This window comes from Notamacropus eugenii, chromosome 4 (assembly GCF_028372415.1).
Source record: "Notamacropus eugenii isolate mMacEug1 chromosome 4, mMacEug1.pri_v2, whole genome shotgun sequence".
NCBI classification, from domain to species: domain Eukaryota; kingdom Metazoa; phylum Chordata; class Mammalia; order Diprotodontia; family Macropodidae; genus Notamacropus; species Notamacropus eugenii.
In genome coordinates, this window is record NC_092875.1 from 31,493,117 (window position 1) to 31,504,100 (window position 10,984).

Below are 10,984 nucleotides of genomic sequence, written 5' to 3' on the forward strand. Positions count from 1 at the left end.
AGACTCTGAGCTCACAGCAACTGCCACCAAAGTGGGGGAGGGGAAGTGGAAAACTAAGATTGGATGATATTAAGAAATGACCAGGATGCTGCAGTTTGCAACTGGATTCTTGTGCCCTGGGTACCAGTATCCTTGTTACTGATTCTATGAAAGGTGAAAACTATTAATGGTGCTGGTATAGGGATCTCAACTCCATATGGACCCCTGGGCAAATTATTTTACTACCTTGAGTCCAAGGGTAAAAGAAGACTGATGATATTTGCCCTCAAAGGATTGTTGTGGGGATAGGAAAAGACTTTTCAAACTGTAAAGCAGAAATATGAAGCATTCTTGTGATTGTTTTTAATATCATTATCATCTGTAATATGGAAACCATAATTTCTGCTGGTGTGAAGTTAAAGTAAATCCAAGAAAGGACAAAGTGCTACAAGATGGAAAGGATTATTTATTCTTGATATCAATACTGTCACCATACCCCACTCCCTGTTTTGATTCATACTGTTGCAGTCTGTCACTAGTGTGGCATCTTTCTTACTAATATTGCAAAAAATTCTAAATAACACCTTGCCAAATCTTTGGGGTTTACCCTTTGCCAGAAAGAGACAATTCAGTCCAAAGAACATCTTGACCTCTAAGGAAACAAGAGCACAGCCAGTCAACATGATGAAACTATTCTCAGGCATTTGTCTTGGGAACCTCAAACTGTGAAGGCATGCAATGACAATTTTGCCTACCACACTAACAACATTTTCCGTAATAAGGATGCCTTCTATAGTATTACATGCACTAGCTATGGGACTTTGAATTAGTTTGGGTTAGTATGACTTTATTTTTGAACCCCAATTTCACCATGTATGTAATGAGAATGATAATTCTGACCCCAATAGAATAATGACAAAAATCTGATGATGTATGTAGAAGTGCTGACTGGGCAAACCCAATGCATTATTTTTATTAGTCCAGGCCTAATTTGTTTAAGGAATACCCTTTCCAGTTTCAAGTCTGAGACAATAGCCGTATCCTCATCGGGAACATAATTATTTGCATCATTATTTTCTCACCTCTTTTTCTTTGACGTTCATAGAGAGAAGATTCTGGTAAAAGTTAATATACTCGCATTCTTTTATACTTAATAAGGTATTATTAATAGGCTATGTTATTTCATTGGGTCAGAACACTTTTGTTGAGGAGACTTCCCTCACCCACAGAAGCAACTCTTGGGTCTTAGAGACTTGCTTCCAGACATCAAAAGACCAAGTGATTTGTCCATGGTCGAATAACTAAGCATGAATCAGAAAAAGGACTTGAACCCAGCTTGTTCAGAATCTAAGGTCCACACTCTACTTTACCTCTCTTCATTTATTTAAAAATAACTGACTTGGAGGCTAGCCAAGTTTTGTATGTTCTCTGGTTTCTGCGTTTTCATGGGTGTGTATAATAAAGAGTGAGCTATATTTAAAATTATTACAACCGTAAAGCCTTTTTCTTACGACAGAAGTAAAGCTAGGAGCGGTGGGTTGGGATGTTAAGAGCTCTAGATTTGGAAATTGGGTACTTAGATTAGAATCTTGACTTTGTCTCTTACTAGTTATGTCACTTTTTGTTTGTTTAAATCTTTTTTACTTCCCTGGGCCTCAATTTCCTTAACTGTAAAATGAGGCGATTCCTTTTGTGGCTTCTGAAATTCCAATTTGCAGCTCTTAAATGTTCGATTCTAGGAACAGTAGTAATTCTGAAGTTTTAGGAGGTTTCAGAGTGGGTCACAAGAGAGGTGTGATCTGGACAGAAGAAAGAGTCATCTACCTCTCACTCTCCTCCCAAGAGTCATGCTAGTTACTCCGGTATTCCAAAGACAGAATTAAAAAATGTCTCCTCTGGCCAGCAGCTCTGCCATTCCTAAAGTGATCTTGAGACCGTTTCACTCAGACTTACCACTCTAGGCGGTCAGAAATAGCTTCTAGCCAGACCTGGGGACTGAGTGAGAACCCGAGACACCGCAAGGCAGTTTCTGGAGGAGAATGAGTCGGAGAAAAATTAGAGGTCTTGACCGGGCAATTGTTTCGTTGACTGATTCTTTCAGAATGGGGGCCGCAGTGCTCTCCCTTGCCCTCCTCCATCCCGCTTCAAGGGCATTAGCAGAGTTTTGCTGAAGGGTCAGGAGAGGGTGAGGCTACCTCCCGACCGCTTCCATATGCTGCCCTCTCCTCTCCTAGTCAAGGCCCGACGCTCCCTTATCTCTTTCCCCTCCTGTTCTCCCCACGGAAGGACTGATGCCCGCAGATAGGGTTCTGGCCAATGCACCGACAGGCTGACGCTCGGTCTTGGCAGCCCAGATTAGGGTTCCCTGAACATTCAGAGGAGCCGAAGCTCTGAATTGACCTTCGAGGTCACCTAATCCAACCCATTCTTTTAACCATGAAGAAACTGAGGCCCGAGGAGATGAAGTGAAATGACTCGCCTAATGTCATAGATAGAAGAATTACAGTAGGAAGCAAGCTTCCAGTCCTGGGGACAGATTTCAAGGGGTCAGTGAACTTGAGTGGGGGTAAAGTTATTTCTTCATTTTCACTAACCTCTAACTGAAATTTAGCATTTCCTTCGATTATTTAAAAACATGATATTGAGAAGGGTCCATTGGCTGCTAGAGAGATTCATGCTAAAAAAAAAAGAAGTTAAGAATCTCAGGTATAGTTCAACCCTTTCGTTTCACAGAGTGCAACTGAGGCGCATTGAAGAGAAAAGAACTCAGCAGAGGTTGGGTAGAGGAGTAAGCCTCTGAGTTGAGGATCCAACCTGTGTGTCCCCCATTGCATTGCAAATGTAATCTTACTCTGATCCCTCTTCACTGGTAAGCTTTGGAAACTCATGGGTGTTGGGGGCTGACCGCTCCGGAGCCTCCAAACTGTTGCTGCTTGCCTGATTCCTTATTTGGCTGGACGATGCAGGTCAAACTGGGAGAGTTTGGTAGGAGATGAATTATTCCCAAAGATCCTCTCTTCTCTCTTCACTTTGTGCTGTGAGAATTTGAGGAGGGAAAGGTGGTCGGAGGGGAGATGTAGTAAAACACTTGTGATGCAAATTCTAACCTGCATTCTCATCTGGACCCCTGGACCGTGTCTGGGGCCTGAGTTCCTGGGGTGGTCAGATGCTAAGGCAAGCTGAGTGGGGAAGGATGGGTGGCATATAGCCTGCGCTGACCACTCATCCTATTGTGAGCCCTGTGGTAGGTGTGTGCTTGGGTCTCTTTGGAGTGAGAGCTGTAGTGCTAGAGAAAAGGAACCTTAGTCCTCAGGTAGTCCAATGCCTGTCATTTCCAAAGAGAAAGAAAGCAAGGCTCAGAGGGGTTAAAAGGATTTGTCAGAAGTCACACTGCTACTGAGTGAGACTCATGCTCTGGATTCGAAGACTAGGGATCTTCCCACTTAACCCTGCTTCCTTGTCATTTCCAATGACTTTTTCAGGTGAGAGAGGAGAAAGTAGGACACAGCAAGGGAACGGGGCCACTTGGCTTCTCTGATCCGGGAGGTCTTCCAGTCCCGGGCATCTTGATGTTACGTCTATCCCAGATCTGCCGGGGTGGGTGGGAGCAGAAGCAGGAACCTTTGGGCCCCGTTGCAGCCTCTCGTGTTCTCTTCGGACCCCTAGGCTCCGAGCCTCAATCTCAATTTCAACCCAATCATTTGCTCTCGCTAGCGGTTTACGCGACTTTAAGGCCGTGATTACTAGCGGCACATCCCAGGGGCTCGGCAAGCTCAGCCGGACATCTCCGGGCACACTGTTCCGGGGCCCCGATTAGAAATCCGCCAACCCACTCACCTACGCTGCAACCTTCCTTCTCAGAGGATGGTGTTCAGGCCTCCCCGAGCCAGGGAAGTGTTAGTCTGATCCCTGACACTCGTATATCCCCTTTCTCCCTCCTATCTGCTTCTCCGCCCCCGCCCCCCCCCCCAAACTCCCCCATATAGCTGCCCATCTTGGCTTTTCTCTCCACCGCCTTAGGATATTACTCCTTCAGCGTTTTAATTCCCTTCAGCAGTTCAGGAAAAACTCCATCAAACATTTAGGAAAAGTCGTTTTGAATCAGCAACTATCCTGCTCCTCCTCCTTTTCATCATTTATACCAAGGCCCATAGTTTGGCTCGGAAAAAGAAAATACAAGTCAAGTGAATTCAGAAGTTCCACGAGGCGACCTAAGCGTCTGTTGTCGGTAGGGATGGGACGGGGACAAGGAGAATTTGGCTCCCTCGGTTTCACCTCAATACCCCGGAGCCTGGGGCAGAAAAGTGAGTTCGTGGAAGTTTAATCGTTTTATTCGCTCAGCAATAAGTCAATTTATTTTTTAAATGGGGGCAGGGGGCTCGGGAAAGAGGAGACAGTTCTTGAGTGTAAAGAAAAATCCTAGCCGTGTGAAGATAAAAATAGGAAGAACGGAAAAAAGGAAAAAGAGGAGGAAAATCCAGAGAGAAAGCACACAAAAAAGACGGGAAGCAAGTAAAAGAGTAGTTTGGAGAGAAAATATAAGGAAGAAGAAAGGAAACGACAAAAGAATGAAGGAAGAATGATAGATGGAAAGATGGAAAGAAAGATTAAGATAGGGAAAGAAAGGAACGATGAGAGGGAGAAAGATATAAAAAGCAAGAAAGAAGAAGGGGAAGGGAAAGAAGAAGGGAAGGCAAAAGAGAGAGAGGAAGTAAGGTAGACTGACAGGAAGAAAGGATAAAAAGAAAGAGAAGAGAAAGGAAGGAAAAAGAAAGAGAAGAAAGAAGAAAAGGAAAGTTGGAGAGAGACAGACATAGATAAAGAGAAAGAGAGAATGGAAATCCTAGTCGAAGAAACCAAAGAACTCATGAAAGAGTTTCTCGGAAAAGTCTAATAAAGAAGAAAGAGGTTTGGGGCGGGACATTTCTGGAAGCGACCAGGACATTTTCTCTGAACTTTTCTGCTCAGTCCTAGTGTCGACTTCAGCCAGGCAGAAATTCTGCCTTTCCAAAGCTGGGAGTGAGGCATGAGATCCAGTTTTCTGGAACTGGGATGGGAGGGTGTCCGGGTGAGTCCTTGACTTGGGGTGGGGGCAGAGGGAGAATCCCCGAGGCCCTGAGTTTCCATGGGCTGGAAGCATGACCATAGCTTGCCCACTTCTTTGAAAAGTGCCGAGGTGGAAGGCGGGGGAGATGGGGGGTTTTGACACTCTGTTGACCTCCGTGGCCTTTTAGGATGAGGCTCCGGGATGGAGAGAGCTTTCTTAGGGAGATCCACAGGAAAGACTGACGGGTGCCCCGGGTGGAGAAGGTTTTCTATTCTTTGGCTGGGGCTGGAGAGGTTGAGGAGAAAGAAGGCTCCCAATGGAATGGATTATCCCTCCTCTGATCTCTGTGTTGAAAATGTTGGCTTTCCATCCCATTTCCTTACTATCCTGACTTCCCAAAGGTAGAAATTAAGTTTTCCCACCAATCAGAACGGGTACTCCCTTGGAAAAATCCAAGGGCCATTCCTACCCAATGAACTGGACTGTCACAGAAACCAGGTAGGGCCCTTCATCTTCTTCCTGAACAAGGAACCCAGGTTAAGACTCAATGGAATACTGTCAGTAGCAGGGGAAATGGGGGACAGTGTGGAAAAAGTAAAAGCCCATTTGGGCAGGTGAGGAACGGGGAATACACCAGCAGTTACAGTCCAGCGTGCTATGTCCCTGGGGTTTCGAGAAAACTTAGACTGAGTCTGCCTCCTGCACTTTCTCACTTGGGCCTATTGGAACTTGAGACTGGAGCAGATTAATCTGCTTTATGAACCTCCCAGCACTCTGAGTGAGCTCTTGCTCAGAGCCCAGGCCCCACCCGGTCAACAGGACGAGCCGGGAACAGGCTCAGGCTGAGCTACCCAAATTGACTCCAACCCAAGCGGATGGGACCCGTCTGGGTTGGAGATTCTCCCGGAGCTGGCTTTCCTTCTGCCTCTTTTGAGGTTACTTATTTGGGAGGGGAAGAAAAAGTGGGTTGGGGCAAGAAGTCCCTACATCTGAAGCAATCTACTTGTCGGAAGTCAGAGCCTCGGCGGGCTCCCACGGTCTCTGTCCCAAAGAACTCACCCTTTTTGGAGGTGCCTCATCTGATCTCTCCCCGCGATTTCTCCTCCCTTCTCCAGGCTGCAGGGCCTTCTCACACCAGGCGCTTCTCATTTCAAATAGCCTTCACCCGAGGGCTTTGCAGCCACCTAGCTAGGAGCGAGTGAAAAAGAGAAAGCAGTATGGGCATGGTTAACACTCTTAATAGCAGCCGCGATCATAAACCCCACAGCACACTCCGGCAGTACTGTAGGCGCACCCCGCTGGAAATTGTCATCCGTGCCAGACAGCCCTCTTCCTACCTCCTACCCTCCCCCAAACTCTGGGCTCCTTCATTTTCAGCCCCCTTTTGAGGTGAAGAGATAAGTAAAGGAAAACTCTGAGGTTCAGTTTGTCTTGGCAAGAAGTAATCTGGGTGACATTATTCTTGGTCTCCCTTTCTGTCTCCTCTGCCTCTTTTCCTCCCTCCCTCTCTCTCTCTCTCTCTCTCTCTCTCTCTCTCTCTCTCTCTCTCTCTCTCTCTCTCTCTGTCTTTCTCTCCCTCCTCTCTCTCTCCCTCTCCCTGATGCCTTTGTCTCTCCTTGCCTTTATCACTTTCTCTCTCTATGTATACATCTCCGTTTCTCTTTCTCCTTTCCGTGTCCCCTCTGTCTCCATCTCTCCTTGTCTCTCTGTCTCTGTCTTTCTCTCTGTCTCCACTCTCCCTCCGTTCTCAGGCAGACTGAGATCCTCGCCAGTTCTCAAGTTATCATTTACTATATATAGCTGGAGAGAGGTGTCTCAACATTCATTTGACAAGTTTTCCTGCTTGTAATAATAACTACCGAAAATAAAATCTCCCTTCCCCTACCATTGGGCTACCAGAAACTCCTTCCCACACCTCGGTCTTGATATTCTCTTCAGTTAGGAGCTGAGCTGTGCTGCAGATCACCCCTCTAGCCCCCCCCCCCCAAGGCACCTCCCTCTCTCCCTCTTTCCTTCCCTTCCAGGACATATACCCAGTTTCTGCTTGGAGGGAGAGTTTGCCACTCTATCTTGGCACAGAGCTATACGCATATACATATATATATTCTTGAAATTTACTTTTGAAACATTTTTTTGCTCTTTCTGGCTTGGCTTGCAAGAGGGGAGCCACCATCCCTGACTGATAGGAGAAGACAAATAAGAAATTGACCTTCCATTGCAGCGCCAGTCAACCATGACAGCGGGACCAGTTGCGTGACTGGTGACGTCTCTGAGTCCTATAGGTGCAGGGGCTGGTGAGATAGTAGGTATAGCCTTGTTCTCTCTTTATTTTATTGGGGTATGGCTGGTAATAAACAGTAATATTTAATTTGTCCGGGACCACAAATCGACTTCTAGCTGGGAGGCTGCTTGCCTTGAGAGACTCCTGTTCAGAAGTGTCCTTTTGATTCTTTTCTAATCTCTTCCCTGACTGAAGGAAATACTCGGAACTGGCTGACATCCCCCACTTCTCCTGAAGGCCCTGGGAAGGAGGAGAGTTGGGAGTTTCTGAGGTGAGTGTTGTGCTTTCCCTCGAAGTCTCTAATCACAAGGCGATTCTCATTTCAAATAGCCTTCACCCGAGGCATGAGGCTACAGAATCTATTCCCCACCTCCTCCTCTGCCTTTTTGTATTGTCATTCAATGTGGCTTCTTTCTTTTTCAAATTATAATCAATTTTCTAGGCTTTGTGTTATGAGGTGGTAGGCTGCGCGAAAGAATTTTCAAAAATTGTTTTCCAGTTCTGAGGACCGGGATTGCATTTGTGAATTTCATGTCTACATTTGCCCTGCCTTCTGCCTAGGGTTCTTTCTCGGCCTCTCTAGAATACAAAGATTTAGCCCAAGAGGAGGGATGACAAGGATGTCCCATTTTTTCTTCCTCCAAAGAGGAAGGCTATTTTGAGTCCCTCAAAAACAAAAACAAAAACAACCACAAAAGTGTTTAAAAGGATTGGGGTGTTTTCTGTATTTTTCCCTACAGAAATGAACACGATGCTTTCAACACACACACACACTGTTTTATTTTGCCTTTGCTTGGGTTTTGTTTTTATTATTTTGATTTTCTGTATGGCATCGACTTGTACTGGTCTTGATCTTGCGTCTGGCTCCTGGAAGAGTTAGGGCGTCGTTAAAAGCAAACAACTTGACTTTGCACCTTTCCGAAAGGTCTGCTAAACAATTACCAAAGCAAACCAAAATTACCCGGGAACCGCAGCAAAACCCTGAATAAACTTTCATCCCTTCCTCGGCGATCTGAGGACCGAGGATCTACAAGTTCTATGGGTCTGAGACAATTGCCTCCGAGACCTTTGAATGCGAAGGGGGACGGGTAGCCTCGCGGGCTGCAGGTCACCGGCAGATTGAGCCCCTACATCTCCTGTGGACCCTGCGCGATGACCCCGCGCCGTCTCCAGGCTCCTAAGCTGGTCCAGAGGAACCCCGGCTGCTCCGGCTCCGAGAACCAGATCCGGGCGCTGCTCCTGGCCCACGCAAAGGAGTCCAGTGAAGAGAAGAAAGAGGAATCCAGGGCTAGAGGGCGAGGCCTCTGACATTTATTCCAAGTCTTATCAAAAATACGTCCTCCAATCTGTTTCTCTTCAGACGGGAGAATGCGACAGACCGTCTGTTTACCCTTCTCTTGACCTATTCAACTTTACCCTCAAAATAATACATTTTAAAAGAGAAGTGGGGGGAACAGGGAGAGGAGCGAAACCGAGATGAAAACAAACTCCAGCCTAAGATGACGGTTTGATTATTTTAATATAACCGGGCGCTGAGTTTTGTATACACTGTATCTCTGAGTGAAGTCCTCCGGGCGTCCCTGCGGCCAGGGTTGCGGGTAAGGGAGGGCTGGACAGATCTATTTTTGCCCCTTTGATCTCTCTAAGGATCCTGGGCTTCTACACATCTCTCTGAAATAGGGGCGGGAGTGGGGTGGGATGGAGGCGATGCAGCCGAGAGATGTCATTTCGGCCCAACTTTGGGCATCCCTTTTATCCTGGCTGCCCCGGGGTCAGGGCTAGCTTGCCGAGGTCACAATTGAAAATATTCGGGAGACTGCGAATGCAAGTAGTGTGTGTGTGTGTGTGTGTGTGTGTGTGTGTGTGTGTGTGTGTGTGTGTGTGTGTGGTATTCGTAAAAGACTATTCTGCGTGTGATCTTAATGTCCTCGATGGTTTCCAGGCAGAAAAAAGTGGGGTTTGTAAAGCTTTCAGGATTTAACCCCTGCCTCTCCGAGTTTAAGGAGAGGGATATAGTAGGTGCAGAGGAGAAGCTGGGGGCAGGGATTTTGGTTGATGATCGCTGGTTTGGGTTCGAGAAAAAATCAGAAGGAAAGAGAGATGGTAGGGGTGAGAAAGGGGGAGGGAAGGAGGGAGAGAGAGAGAGAGAGAGAGAGAGAGAGAGAGAGAGAGAGAGAGAGAGGGAGAGAGAGAGAGAGAGAGAGAGAGAGAGAAGCGAGATCACTCTTAGTTGGAGTGGCGATCATAGAACTACAGAGGAATCGAGGCGACCCCACGTCACTACTCAGCTTCAATCGGCTTCGGTTTTCTCCAGCTCACACCGCTCTCTGGAGGCAGAGAAAGAGAGGAAGGAGACACATCCACTCACATTGTACTCCAGGATCTGAAACCTACTCCGGGCACCCACTTCTTTGAAACTGGGGTCACTCCCTCTGTAATTTCCCATCTTAACTGTATCCCGTCCCGCTTCCCGCCCCCCCCCCCCCCAACTTCTTGTTAAGGATGAGGACAGCTGAGATGTAGCTCAATTGAGAGCCTGTGTGGGAGAAGGGGGCTGGAGCTCTCTCTGTTCTCTTCTGGGGCTCTTTGGAAGCCTAAAAGTATTTAGTTTGGAGAGGGAGGGGGGAGGAGAGGAGAGGAGAGAAGAGGAGAGAGAGAGAGAGAGAGAGAGAGAGAGAGAGAGAGAGAGAGAGAGAGAGAGAGAGAGAGAGAAGAGAAGGGGGTGGGGAAGCTGTTGTGGTTAGATTCGTGGGTGTAGCTTTTCTGGCTGAGTTTACAGCTAGCCTGATATAGCAAATCCACACGTAAATAAACAACGGGCCATGCCTGCGCCCCCGCCTTGTCCGCGATCTCCCTGCTAAGAGGAGGAGACGTGCTAAATGCACCGACTTCAACAAACAAGGTAATTACTGGGCTTTTCCCGCGGACCCTCTTCCTCCACCCCCTTAACCCCCCGTCCGCCTGTCTGTGGGTCTGCCTGGGTTAGCGAGCCAGCTGGCCGGGGTCAGGCTGGGTGGGGTGAGAGCAAAGGAATTTCCCTGGTTTCTTTTCGTGCCGGGTTGGGGGTGGGGGGGCTCAAAACTGATCCAGCAACCGAAGGGTGGGGAATCCCAGTGAGACTGGGCCCGAGGATCCTGCCTCATCTCCAGGCTTGGGAAGCCCGGACCACCTTGCCGCCTTCCTCGCCTTCCCCCCCCCCCCCAAACCTCTAATCTCTGTCCCCCGTGGATCCAGAGCACAGGGCGAGGAAACGACTGCTTCGAGTGTGCCAGCCCGCACCAGATGCCGGCTTGCCTCCCCGGCAGATCTCGGCCTGGTTCTGTCAAGCCTCATATCCTTCGTCCTTTCCTGCCCTGAGCTCCGAAGCAAATGGGGCTTGAGCTGATGTCCGCCCCTCCCGCCGGCTCGCCCTCCTGCTGCCCTCGCCGTCGCTGCTGCGGGGCTTGTATAGGGCTTGCTGAGGCCGAAGGGTGCGTTGTTTGTTTGTGTTGGTGGACAGCGACGGAAACCAAGCCCGCAGCTGCAAGCCTCGGTGGGGTGTCGCTCTCCGGGTTAGCTTCTCTCTCCCCTTTGGCCTCCCCCTCTCTCCCCTCCGGCCTCTCCCTTTCCTCGCTTCTCTCTCCCTCTCCAGTCTGTTCTTTCCTTGCCTCGTCTCTCTCTCTCTCTCTCTCTCTCTC

General features: G+C 48.2%; 1 protein-coding gene and 1 long non-coding RNA gene across 4 annotated transcripts in view; one reads left to right on the forward strand and one right to left on the reverse strand.

The window, feature by feature from the left end:
* Positions 1-425: 425 nt before the first annotated feature.
* LOC140499227 (uncharacterized) lies at positions 426-6,980 on the reverse strand. 3 transcript variants are annotated; one of them, XR_011965317.1, is made up of 3 exons: positions 6,912-6,980; positions 6,086-6,214; positions 426-5,311 (listed from the first exon to the last, which is right to left on the reverse strand). It is a non-coding gene; the product is annotated as an uncharacterized lncRNA (long non-coding RNA). The 3 variants fall into 3 exon arrangements; XR_011965316.1 differs by lacking the exon at positions 6,912-6,980 and adding an exon at positions 6,647-6,902 and having other exon boundaries at positions 6,086-6,210; XR_011965315.1 differs by lacking the exon at positions 6,912-6,980 and adding an exon at positions 6,647-6,902.
* Positions 6,981-7,359: 379 nt separating this feature from the next.
* The window catches only part of TBX5 (T-box transcription factor 5), a 60,331-nt gene continuing 56,706 nt past the window's right edge, over positions 7,360-10,984 (forward strand). The window contains 1 exon segment of the mRNA XM_072600346.1: positions 7,360-7,578. The gene's annotated coding sequence lies outside the window, so the exon portion shown is untranslated.